Source organism: Seriola dumerili, unplaced genomic scaffold (assembly GCF_002260705.1).
Source record: "Seriola dumerili isolate Sdu_G_001 unplaced genomic scaffold, Sdu_1.0 BDQW01000056.1, whole genome shotgun sequence".
NCBI lineage: Eukaryota > Metazoa > Chordata > Actinopteri > Carangiformes > Carangidae > Seriola > Seriola dumerili.
Genome location: NW_019174311.1, coordinates 545,176 through 556,292, shown reverse-complemented (window position 1 = coordinate 556,292; position 11,117 = coordinate 545,176).

Genomic DNA, 11,117 nt, shown 5'->3' with positions numbered 1-11,117 from the left:
TCTTGATTACAGCAGTCTCATGCCTCCCTGGGATATGAAAGCCTGTCTGCCTGCAGTACTGTGGGTGACCTTGTGGAGGCAGCGCAGCAACGTGTGGCGGATTGCTTCCATGTTGAGTATCCTTGCTGTGCCAGTCCTTGTATAGCCTCAACAGACCAGAGACATAGCCCTTAGAGACGACTGAGCGAACGTTAGCCTCTGTGATGAGACAGAGAGAAAACAGCTCAACAGACTGTCACAACTCTCACACAGAAGGTCATTTACCCCTGTTCCTCATTTAGGTTAATGACTCTCTTTAAACAAAGGCCTGTATAGCCCCAAATGGACTACAGATGGCGCTTGTGTGGTGGGAACATGTGGGACTAAAACCTGTGTCCATCCTGTGTGATGTTTTGTCGATTTACAGACGTGCAACATCAAACTTGTGTGTGTGATTATACAAACTTAAGATAAATATCTGAAATCTCTTAAACCACTGTTTCACAGTGAGTGAATGGGTGAATTCAGGCACAGATTAATTTATAAACTTTTTACAAAGAAAGATCAAAACTAAACTTAGTAGAAGTAGTAGCAAACTTTTCCTTTTAACAACACCAGGTAACTTGTATCTAGATGCTCAGAATCTAGTCTTCACAGTATGTTGATAACTTATCACATAACTAACAGATTAATGTAACTGGAACCTTAAGACTTAGCAAATACTGTACTTCAGAATAAGGCATATAGGTAGTGCTTACACTAAGTACTTTCTTTAGCAGAATAACAGTCAGTAATGTGGTCAGTCAGAAACAGTCAGAAATGTAAAGTAACTATTCCTGCAATTCAAACCTAAACTACCCAACCTATTCAGAGTTGGTATTACCGAAAATGTGCATCAATAAGGTTAACTGAGGTTTTTTTTACAAAACACAAACACTGTAGGAAATATAATAGTAACTGAAATCCACTTTAGGTTGCCTTAACTCAATTCACATTTTGTTCTTTCTCTCTTTTTGTTCACATACATTTTCTTTTTTTCCCAGGGCAGCGATCCGCCCCGACCCTTTACATGTCATCTTCACTTGGACTCAGACCTACTTCATCACATAGTCTTTTGTCCAAGCTGGAGGTTGTCTCTTTTTTGAAGAAAAGTTCTTGTTCAAGGCTGTATTGGGCTGAGGTTTTTTTCTGTTGTGTCAGCCTGCAGTGCTTCCTTAGATTTCTCTGGCAGAGAGAAAGGCATGCTACATTCCACCGTCTCCCGTCACTGAGGATTAAGTAGCTCAGGTTAATTCTGTTTAAGCGTTCAACACACCCGTTAGGCTGAGGATGGTATACGCTGTTGTTCTGATGTGCTTGATGCTTCTTTCTATCAGGAAATCAGAGAAGGCAGAAGATGTTAACTGCGGCCCGTTATCTGTTGTAATGATACAGGGGTTTCCTTCACTGGCAAAGACAGAAGTAAGGAATGTCATAACAGTGGTTGTTGTTGCAATGGGAGTAAAGGATACTTCCGACCATTAACTGAAACAGTCAATGAGGGTAATGGCAAACCTGCAGTCGTAGGCTCCAGATCAAACTGACCCACAGTGTCGACAGTCACGTGTTGGAACGGACGCCCTGGAAACTCAACAGGTTGCAGTGGACAGGAGAAGTGCTGGCTGTCTTGTCACATGACAGGTTGTGCATGATGACTGAACTGTGTGGACGAGGGCATCCATGCGTGGCCACCAGCAGTATTGTGCAAGTTCACACTTTAAAAGAACTAGCTCAAAGTTCAGTTCATACAGATGAAAATGAACTAGTTCACGTTCATAGTTCATTTATTTGAATAAATAAAGCCAATATTCTTTTTCAATAGAACCTCCTTCTACTCATCCATCACCAGCCCCAAATCATTGACACTTTCAATTAAATTAATTATTGTACACCACTGAAGAATTCACAGACATGCAGTTACATTTAAAATCCATACATAAATATAATCCTTCTGAGTCTTCACTTGTTTGTTCATAAAACTGCTTCAAATGCTCCTTCAGTAGTAGTAGATCCGTCTGTACCCCCTGTACTGCTAGCACCAGCCAAGCTGGGCCGTGTCTATGGAGACGTTATGCGGTGTGCCATTACACTGACATTAAACGATTTAAAGCTAAAACTGTTGTAAAAAAGTGAGTGCCATTCACTCACCTCTTTTTCAATAGAACCTCCTTCTACCCATCCATCACCAGCCCCAAATCATTGCCACTTTCAGCTAAATTAATTATTGTACACCACTGAAGAATCACATACATGAGTTACATTGCAGTGTACAATAAAAATTAGTTATTATTTTTCAGGACACAAGGTTTTTGCTTTAATTATGTTGTGAATAAGAAGGCAGACGCTGTGGCCAGGCTTTTTAGGTCATGCGTATTGCAACGGTCACACTCGCGCTTTTATTTTGAATTTCTTCTTAACAGCGCCGACAGCAGCAAAGAGCAGCAGTCCGCAGTAGCAGCAGCACCTTTCGACACTGGTGAGTAGCATATACCTGTATCTGTATTATGTAAAATTCTTGTATTAAACCATCATTACTATTTAAGTGTTGGGACTCATCATTCAAGGGACCAGATGTTTCTTTGCTCCACTGGACAAAGGAACTCACACTCCATAGTTCCTCATCGTTCACACCTGGGGATGACCCTTCCCCCAACGGACCTTACTGGCCAGCCAGCGTGGGTCAGCGTGTGACATGTGACCCCCAGGGTGTCACCAAACAAAACCAGATCTCCTTCTCCTCTTCTCTCTCTCTTCTCCCTCGGCTTGCTCTGGAGAGCAGCTCCAGCTCTCTCCTCTCGGTTCTGCAAAGGGCAACAAGGCCCCAGCCCAAGTAAGCTCTGCTACCTGAGAAACCAGCTCTCTCGCTGGCCCGCTACCAGCAGCCTGCAACCGCTCTTCTCCTCAAGAGCAGCGACCTGCTTCGGATTAACTGTGAGTGATACAAATCCTCTTCAGAATCAGCAGCTACGACACAAGGTCAGCTGGTTTTCCAAGCACCAGGAGTTGTAGCAGAGTTAGCATGGAACAGCTAACTCTGTGAGGAGAACAAAGGAGATAACAGCAAAGCAACACAGCCAGACAGGACTTTACTCCACCAAGAAACCTCCCAACTCACTGGACTTTACACCAACACTGGAAAGGACCTCTTTGCTTGTTCCAAGGACTGGGTAACGTTAACTGACTGGGCCTAACCTTTCACAGCATAGCACTGCACAGCATAACTAAGCAGCAGAAGTCTTAACTTTGTTAATGTACCTGTTGATTGATGTCTTGTTGTTAGGCTTAGGTTGTGGTCAGTCATACAGTTAATCAGGTATTCATATGTTAACACACATGGTAGTACGTCTCAGTTCTAGAACCTGCATGAAGCTAACTACCCCCCTCTAACCTGGTACCTTTAGATTACATGAGCTAGGCTAACAAAGAAACTCACACCTTCCCTCTCACACACCCAAGGTAGTCCAGCGGCCATTTTGAGTAGTTTCTTTGTTTACCGCCATCTTGTGTAGTCTTCTTTGTTCAGGTCATGTGGTCACAGTGACCACTTTGAATCGGCCATCTTGCCTTTGTTTGTGTCCCCACAGACACACACACACATACACACACCTGTATATACTAGGACAGACATTGTGTTTTACTCTGCTTCATTGTAAATAAATGCCTTTAAGTATAACTACTGGTGTGTTTAATGTTGCACAAGAGTGAATATTACCAACCTCTACTTGGTAGAATTCCAATCCTTCAACTTTAACTTACTGTTGATTTGGTAATTTGGTTATAGTTAGTAAGCTAATGGTTAATCAGAGTTCCAGATTAATGGTAATAAATTGAGACTAAAACCATATTGGCTATTTTGCCTATTAGTTTAGGCGGGTGCCCCGTGAACTTTAATTAATTTTAAAGTTATTATTTAATATTAATATTTTTAATATTAATATTTTCTTAATTTATTATAGCCAATAAATTGATAAACAACCGAAATCCAACATATTTGGTGTCCAGCTCATGAGGTAGAGCTCAGACCCAACAGAAGTACTGTGAGCTAAGACACTGGGGAACTTGCAAAAATGCTTGTTTGAACTCAGCTTCTAGTGAGTGTTTTAGCTAACTAAGCTAAGCTAATGTTGGTAGTTAGGCCTAATAAACCCAATTAGTCGACATAACGTTACTGGTTTTTATACAGCCCCTCTCAAAATCAAAGGCAGAATAAACAATTTTGAGGTGGTATAAACAATTTCGAGTAGAAAAATGTAAGCTGAATTACCCTAGCTCAACAGCCACATGTGGCGGCTCTTATGGTTGCCGCTGCTGCTTTTTCCTTTCAGGTATGCATTTTAAGAAAATGCTGTCTTTCCCATTACAAACAAAAGTTGAATTGATCTAAGAAGGCTCCATTTTATTACTTGGATCTTGTATGTGTAGCCTACTTCATGTGGAGCAATGAAAGTAGCTGCATTTCCATTACAGTAGTTTGCAAAATACTAGCGATATATCTCACATTTCGACAAAGTTCAATTGCTACTTGCAGGTGTTTCCATTTGTAGGTGATTTTGGATCTAGCCGTAATTCCCATAAATTCTCAACCCATGAGACCTCACTTTGAGGAAGATGGCCGATAGCGTCTTGCGACTCCATGGTAACAGCTTGATCTCAGCTGCCGCTACATAGCCTAGTGCCAAGTTGACACCGAAGCGCACCAGATTGACTGATGACAGTAGCTGCACTTAAACACATGCCTATTTGTTCTGCATGAAAAAATTAAGCAAGAAGCTCTGAATGTTCGTATTGTTCTGATAATTGAACATTTAATATAATATGAAAGGCTAGTGAACACTGTTTGACTGTGAGGGAAAATATCAGAAGTCTGTAAAATGAATTTATTTTATCTGATTTATTTTATTTACTCATTAAGCATTTAAAATGTGAAAATTGTTTTACTGATGACAAGAAATAAAAACAACAGTTAATATGACATAGTCTGTTAACTCTGCCTTTATGCATTTATTTGGTCTCATTTATTAATTGTTTCACGTGTATGAAACAAAGTTGTGATTTATCAAACATATTTCTTCAAAATCGCTGGTTTACTTATTCAAGTTGATATAAGATGACGTGGAAATGGCAGTAAAAATGGTCAGGAATGTTCAATTACTGCACAAATTCGCTTTTCTTATGATTTATAGATAAGGCCCATTATGAATTGGGTCACAATGGTTTGTCATTTTTGTTAAAATAGGTCCCCGGGAAAAACGTTTGAGAAAGACTGATTTAATGGATAGTTCTGACAATTTAACTTGACTGACAACAGCCATGCTGGCCCTTTGTTGCATTATTTTGCAATAGTACATCTAGGCCTATCGGTGTTCATCCTAGCTCTTATTTAACAGCTTAATGTAGCTGTCAAGGAGTTTAATTATAGTCTTATCAGTTAATATTTGTGAATGCACCTGACATAATTCTTAAGAAAAAATATGACAAATCCAAACAAAATAAGAACTCTTCCATTGTTCTATTTCTAGGCTGGCTATATAGTTTTAATCTACAAATGTGTTAAAATTGTGAATTTAACCTGAAATTCTATTTTATAATTGATGGGTGAATGTTAACCACACAGTATTTACCTGTGCAAAACCATAAATTATAAAAAGGGCCTCCTGTTGACTTCTCTCAACCATTGTCTTCCTGTCACATTCAGATTTGTCCAGAGTCATTCACACACTGTTGGAAAGTGTTCTTCTTTGCCACGTAAGTAATTTGAATGTAATAGTTTGCCATATATGCACAATGTATCTGTTGTCAGTTCATGCGCATTTTTCATTTTCAGGTATGATATTATTGCACTTGCAAGCTCAAAAATTGTAGTAGGCTACGTGAAGTGCATGATTTTGGACAGTCGCTGCGGAAGTGGTGTGTAAGATGAGGAAGGAAAGAACAGGGTCAGCAGACTTTCCAGTGCTAGTATTTTGATTGATGGCCACAAAATTGGAATAAATTATATAGAATAGTTTTGTCCGGATAAGCGGGAGACGACGAGAGAATAGTTTTGTTTGTTTAAGCTTACTTCTGAAATAATATTAACCCTTGTGCACCCCTTTAAAAAAGTAATGTAGAGATCCCTCTCTGAAAAAATGTTCTCCTCCTAAAAGTGCTGAAAAAAATATTATTTATGAATATTTTCTTCCACTTTTATTGAGTCAGATTTTTTCACCAACTGAAGTCCTGATCATAACTATTACATTTTCATTAATTTCAAAAATAATTTTTTCCTTTTAATGCCATTTTTGGAATATAAAACCAGATTTCCTTGAAATAAACGCAAAACATTTCAGCCACTGAGTAGTGGGTAGTTTACTTTTAAGTTTCCCACTTAGTGATATTAAGTTGAACCACCTCAAAGAAGGCAAAAATCGAACAAAATGATGATGCAGTACAAGCCATTTTACATGTGGGAAACACTATGGTCTCCTTTGTATTTTAGTGAAATGGATTAGTTCCATGGCAATTCAAGGACAAGGAGGAGGAGAATCAAAGGTAGAGTACAGCAGCATTAATGATCCTTGCCATGGAGGCCGTGGACCAGGCAGATCAAGCTGTGGACCAGGCATATCAAGCTGTGGACCAGGCAGATCAAGCTGTGAACCAGGCAGATCAAGCTGTAGACCAGGCAGATCAAGCTGTGGACCAGGTAGATCAAGCTGTGGACCAGGCAGATCAAGCTGTGGACCAGGCAGTGCAGCCAGTGGAACAAGAAGTGCAGGCGGTAGACCAAGAAATGCAGGCAGTGGATCCGGATGTGCAGGTTGAGGATATGAAGAACAATGCTGATGGGGCTGTAAATCTGCAGTTGGACTTTGACAGTGCTGTTGATGACTCTGATGAAGATCCTACCTGTGATTTTACTGAGGAGGAACCCCACTCTGATACGAAGAGGAAACTAGGTGAATGTGCAGCTAACCGTCAGGTGTCTCATTCTGCACTGTCAGAGTTACTAGCAATACTCTCGGAGCTTGGTCTGGATGTACTCAAGGATCCCAGAACTCTCCTCGGTACAGTGAAAGAATGTGAGGTCAAAGAGATGGGAAAGGGAAGTTACTACCACTTTGGGCTTGCACATGCAATACTGTCTGAACTGAAAATGACAAATGAGCATGAACTGACAACAGACACATTGACTATTCGTGTGAATGTTGATGGGCTGCCTCTTTCAAGGAGCTCTAATATGCAGCTGTGGCCCATTTTAGGTCAAATAGTTGAACTACCAAAAGCAAAAGTGTTTATCATAGGTGTATATGCAGGTCCCTGTAAACCTGAATCTGTGAACGACTACATGCATGATTTTATTGAAGATTTAAAAGCCATCACAACAACTGGTGTAATGTTAAGTGGGAAACAGTACACTTCCAGATGCTTTTATTTGTGACACTCCAGCAAGAGCTTTTTTAAAATGTATCAAAGGTCATGGTGGCTATAGTTCTTGTGAACGTTGCACACAGTATGGCATTTATGTTGACAGTAGAGTTGTGTTTTCTGACATGGATTCCAGCCTGAGGACAGACACTCAGTTTGAACAAATGTCTGATGAAGACCACCATCACTCTAAATCACCTCTCCAGGGGCTAGGCATTGGTATGGTTTCTGCTTTTCCTCTGGACTACATGCATTTAGTTTGCTTGGGCATTGTGCGTAAATTGATTGCTCTGTGGTTTAAGGGGCCATTGCAATGTCGGGTTCCATCCTCTGTCCTTTCCGCCATCTTTGATCACTTGAAACTGTGTAGACAAAGCTTACCCTGGAGCTTCTCCAGAGAGCCAAGATCTTTGTCCGAGTACAGCCAGTGGAAGGCTACAGAATTCAGGCAGTTCTTATTATATACTACAGGGCCAGTTGTGCTTTTTCAAAGATTGCCCAATCAACATTACAGAAACTTCCTAGTTTTGTCATGTGCTTTGAGAATACTTCTGTCTCCTCTGTGTAGAGAATTTTGTGGTTTTGCCAGAAAATTGTTAAGATTCTTTGTTACCAACTTTGCTAAGATATATGGGACTAAATTTCTGGTCTTATACATTTAGCAGAGGAGGCTGCAAAATCTGGGCCTCTGGAGTCAGTTTCATGTTTTCCTTTCGAGAATTATTTGGGACAGTTGAAAAAAATGGTGAGAAGACCACAGGGTCCAGTGCAACAAATTGTCGAAAGACATGCCTGAAGGTGTTGAACTGAAACAGCCCTATGCATCTGGACCACTGCCAACAGATTTTTCCATGCATCAGGGTGTTCAATATAAGATGTATAAACTCAAAGACACAATAATCTCAAACTCCAGTGGTTCCAATTGTTTTGAACTGGAGGGCAGAGTTGCAACTGCAGAAACACATGTAGTGTATGAACCTTTTGAGACAGGAGCATGTTTTTTCAACTACCCAATTTATTCGACATGTCTTGGAGTTTGTTTACTATCAAAACTGTCTGGTCAGCTTGCCAGTGCTCCAGTAACAGACTTCACAAAACCACTGCTGTTATTGCCTCTTCGGAAAATGTTTGTGGCTTTGGTTCGAGGGCACTGACGGAAAATTATGCTGGTGGCCACCAGCCACATTGCTCAATGTGACCAAGGCCGTGAAAGAGGGCACGCCACCAGCTCAAAACTGGATTCTGTGTAATGTGCGTGTGATGGGAAATGCAGGTAACTTTGATTTTCCTCATTAACTACTGCTCTATTTCCTTTACTTTAAAGCCCCTGTGATCCCCAATTTATTTTTTTTTGTGTTGATTTTTCTCTAAAGGTTTCTCTGAGCTAATTGGTCAAGGGCTGGTGTAGCCGCAGATCGTCATTCCAAACAAGCAGGATCACACCAAACTAGATTCATTCAATTCAGTTGATTTCAGTCCTCACACGTGATAGTTGTAGGTGTGCTCTTGTTTGGTTGGATACCTGCAACCACACTATCCCTCTGCAGATTAGACATCTGCTTCATATTATGTATACTGAATGTGCATGTTTTTTTCAATTAATACTGGTTTCAGGGCCTCAAAGTAGGGGTGTAGCGAATCGCTGTTGCTTCGTGGTTCGTGAATTTTGTGATCCACAACACTTACTTTAAATGCCTATGGAAATCTCGTTCTATTTTAATATCAGCTTCACTCCTTTTATTTTGTGTCATTGTATTTTACAGCCACTTATGCAGAGGCCAGGGTAAAGCTACATCAAGCTGAGTATACATCAGACCTGACAGACACCGAAGATGGCTTGATAAAGAGAAAGTAGGTGTTTGTGAGGGAATACAGGTTAAAGGTAATTTCCATAATATAGAGGCAGTAGGTATGGTTTACCTTATATATCTTCATATTAACCTCTATAGGGCAAGGGCAAAACTCTTCCAGAGTCAGAGCAAGCAACTAGAATCAAGTGAGCATTCTGATTCAGAGGAGGAACTTCCACCCACTCCCCCAGAAAAACTCCTTCGGCCAGCAGCAAAGAAAATGACCAGCCAGATCACCAGCCCCACTGCCCAGCAAGTTGCCAGTTCCACTGTCCAGCAGGTTGTCAGCCCCACTGCCCAGCGAGTTGCTAGTTCCACTGTCCAGCAGGTTGTCAGCCCCACTGCCCAGCCAGTCGCCAGTTCCATTGTCCAGCAGGTCACCAGCCCCACTGCCCAGCGAGTCACCAGTTCCATTGTCCAGCAGGTCACCAGCCCCACTGCCCAGCGAGTCGCCAGTTCCATTGTCCAGCAGGTCACCAGCCCCACTGCCCAGCGAGTTGCCAGTTCCATTGTCCAGCAGGTTGCCAGCCCCACTGCCCAGAGGTTTGCAAGCCCCAGTTGTGAAGCCATGTTCTCTAAACTTCTTACAATTGTAGAAGAAATTAAGGAGACCCAGAAGGTTCATGGTAAGATGCTAAATGTCATGCTGAAGAAGCAAGATGCATCAGTGATGGAGGTTCCTGATGGAGTGGTCTTCACACTGCAAACTCAAGCAGATGTTGAGGCTCTCGAGGAGAAACTGGGGGATCGCAGTCTAATGTCTGCTGTTGTAAGTTTTTTTTTTGTTTTTTTGTTTTTACTTTTTTTCCAAATTGATTTGCATTAGCCTACAAAATAAAAATATGTATTACATTACAGTAAATTACATAAAGGCTACAACTTCAAATGTTTAGTTGACTTTCTGGCTGAATTTTTAAATCATTGAAGCTTATTGTCTTGGCAGTTAATGTAAGCCTTTTTTTTCTCCTTTTGGCTCTCATCTCTAGGTTGCCATGTTGGCAGATATAGGGGGCACAAGTGTAGATGATGCAACGAGGTGAATGATGAAATACATTCTGTCAAACACGCTGGCATTGGACTATAACATGTTTGGCCATCACGGGAAAAAGAAGTTTAAAGACTTTACAACATCTTTACAATGTTGTGTATGGTAAGTAAATTAGAGAAGTTCTTCAACAAATGATTTTCATTTGTTGAAGAATATTCCATCTGCAGGGATTAAAGTTCTCTGTCGCCATTTCCGTCAGTTGGGAAAATGAGAGGAAAAAAATTACCATGTGCACTTTTGTTGTGCAGGGCTCGACAGTTCAAGTGTTTCAGACTTGTATTGATTATTTTGAGACTAAAAATAGATGTGTGCATCATTTTATTTTATGATTATTTGTACACAACTCACAAAGCTATTATATATTAATTATTATCATGAGGGAGTATTATAATAGAATGTTTTATTAAGTTAAAGTACTTCATAAATATTTTCTTGTGCTAAAAATCCATAATGATTATCCATCATATCCTTCATACTTTGGTCAATATGGCCCTGAAGTTGGCCATTGTTTAATTTTAAATGGTGTTTTAAATAGAATATGTTATGTTATGTTAGCTCATACTATCAACCAAATTTGTTTTACAGAGGCTCTTAAGAAGAATTCCTTGACGGCACAGGTGAACCAGCAGGAAGTAGAGAGGGCACTGTCGAAATGGTTCACTGGGGCAAGAGACAGAGGAGGACGAAGGGCATCCAGACAGCCAGTGCCAAATTAAACAGTACTGAGCAGTGGTGGAGTATGGGTGAGTGCAGAAAATTTGTATTCAAGTACAAGTACAGTTATACTGTTAAAA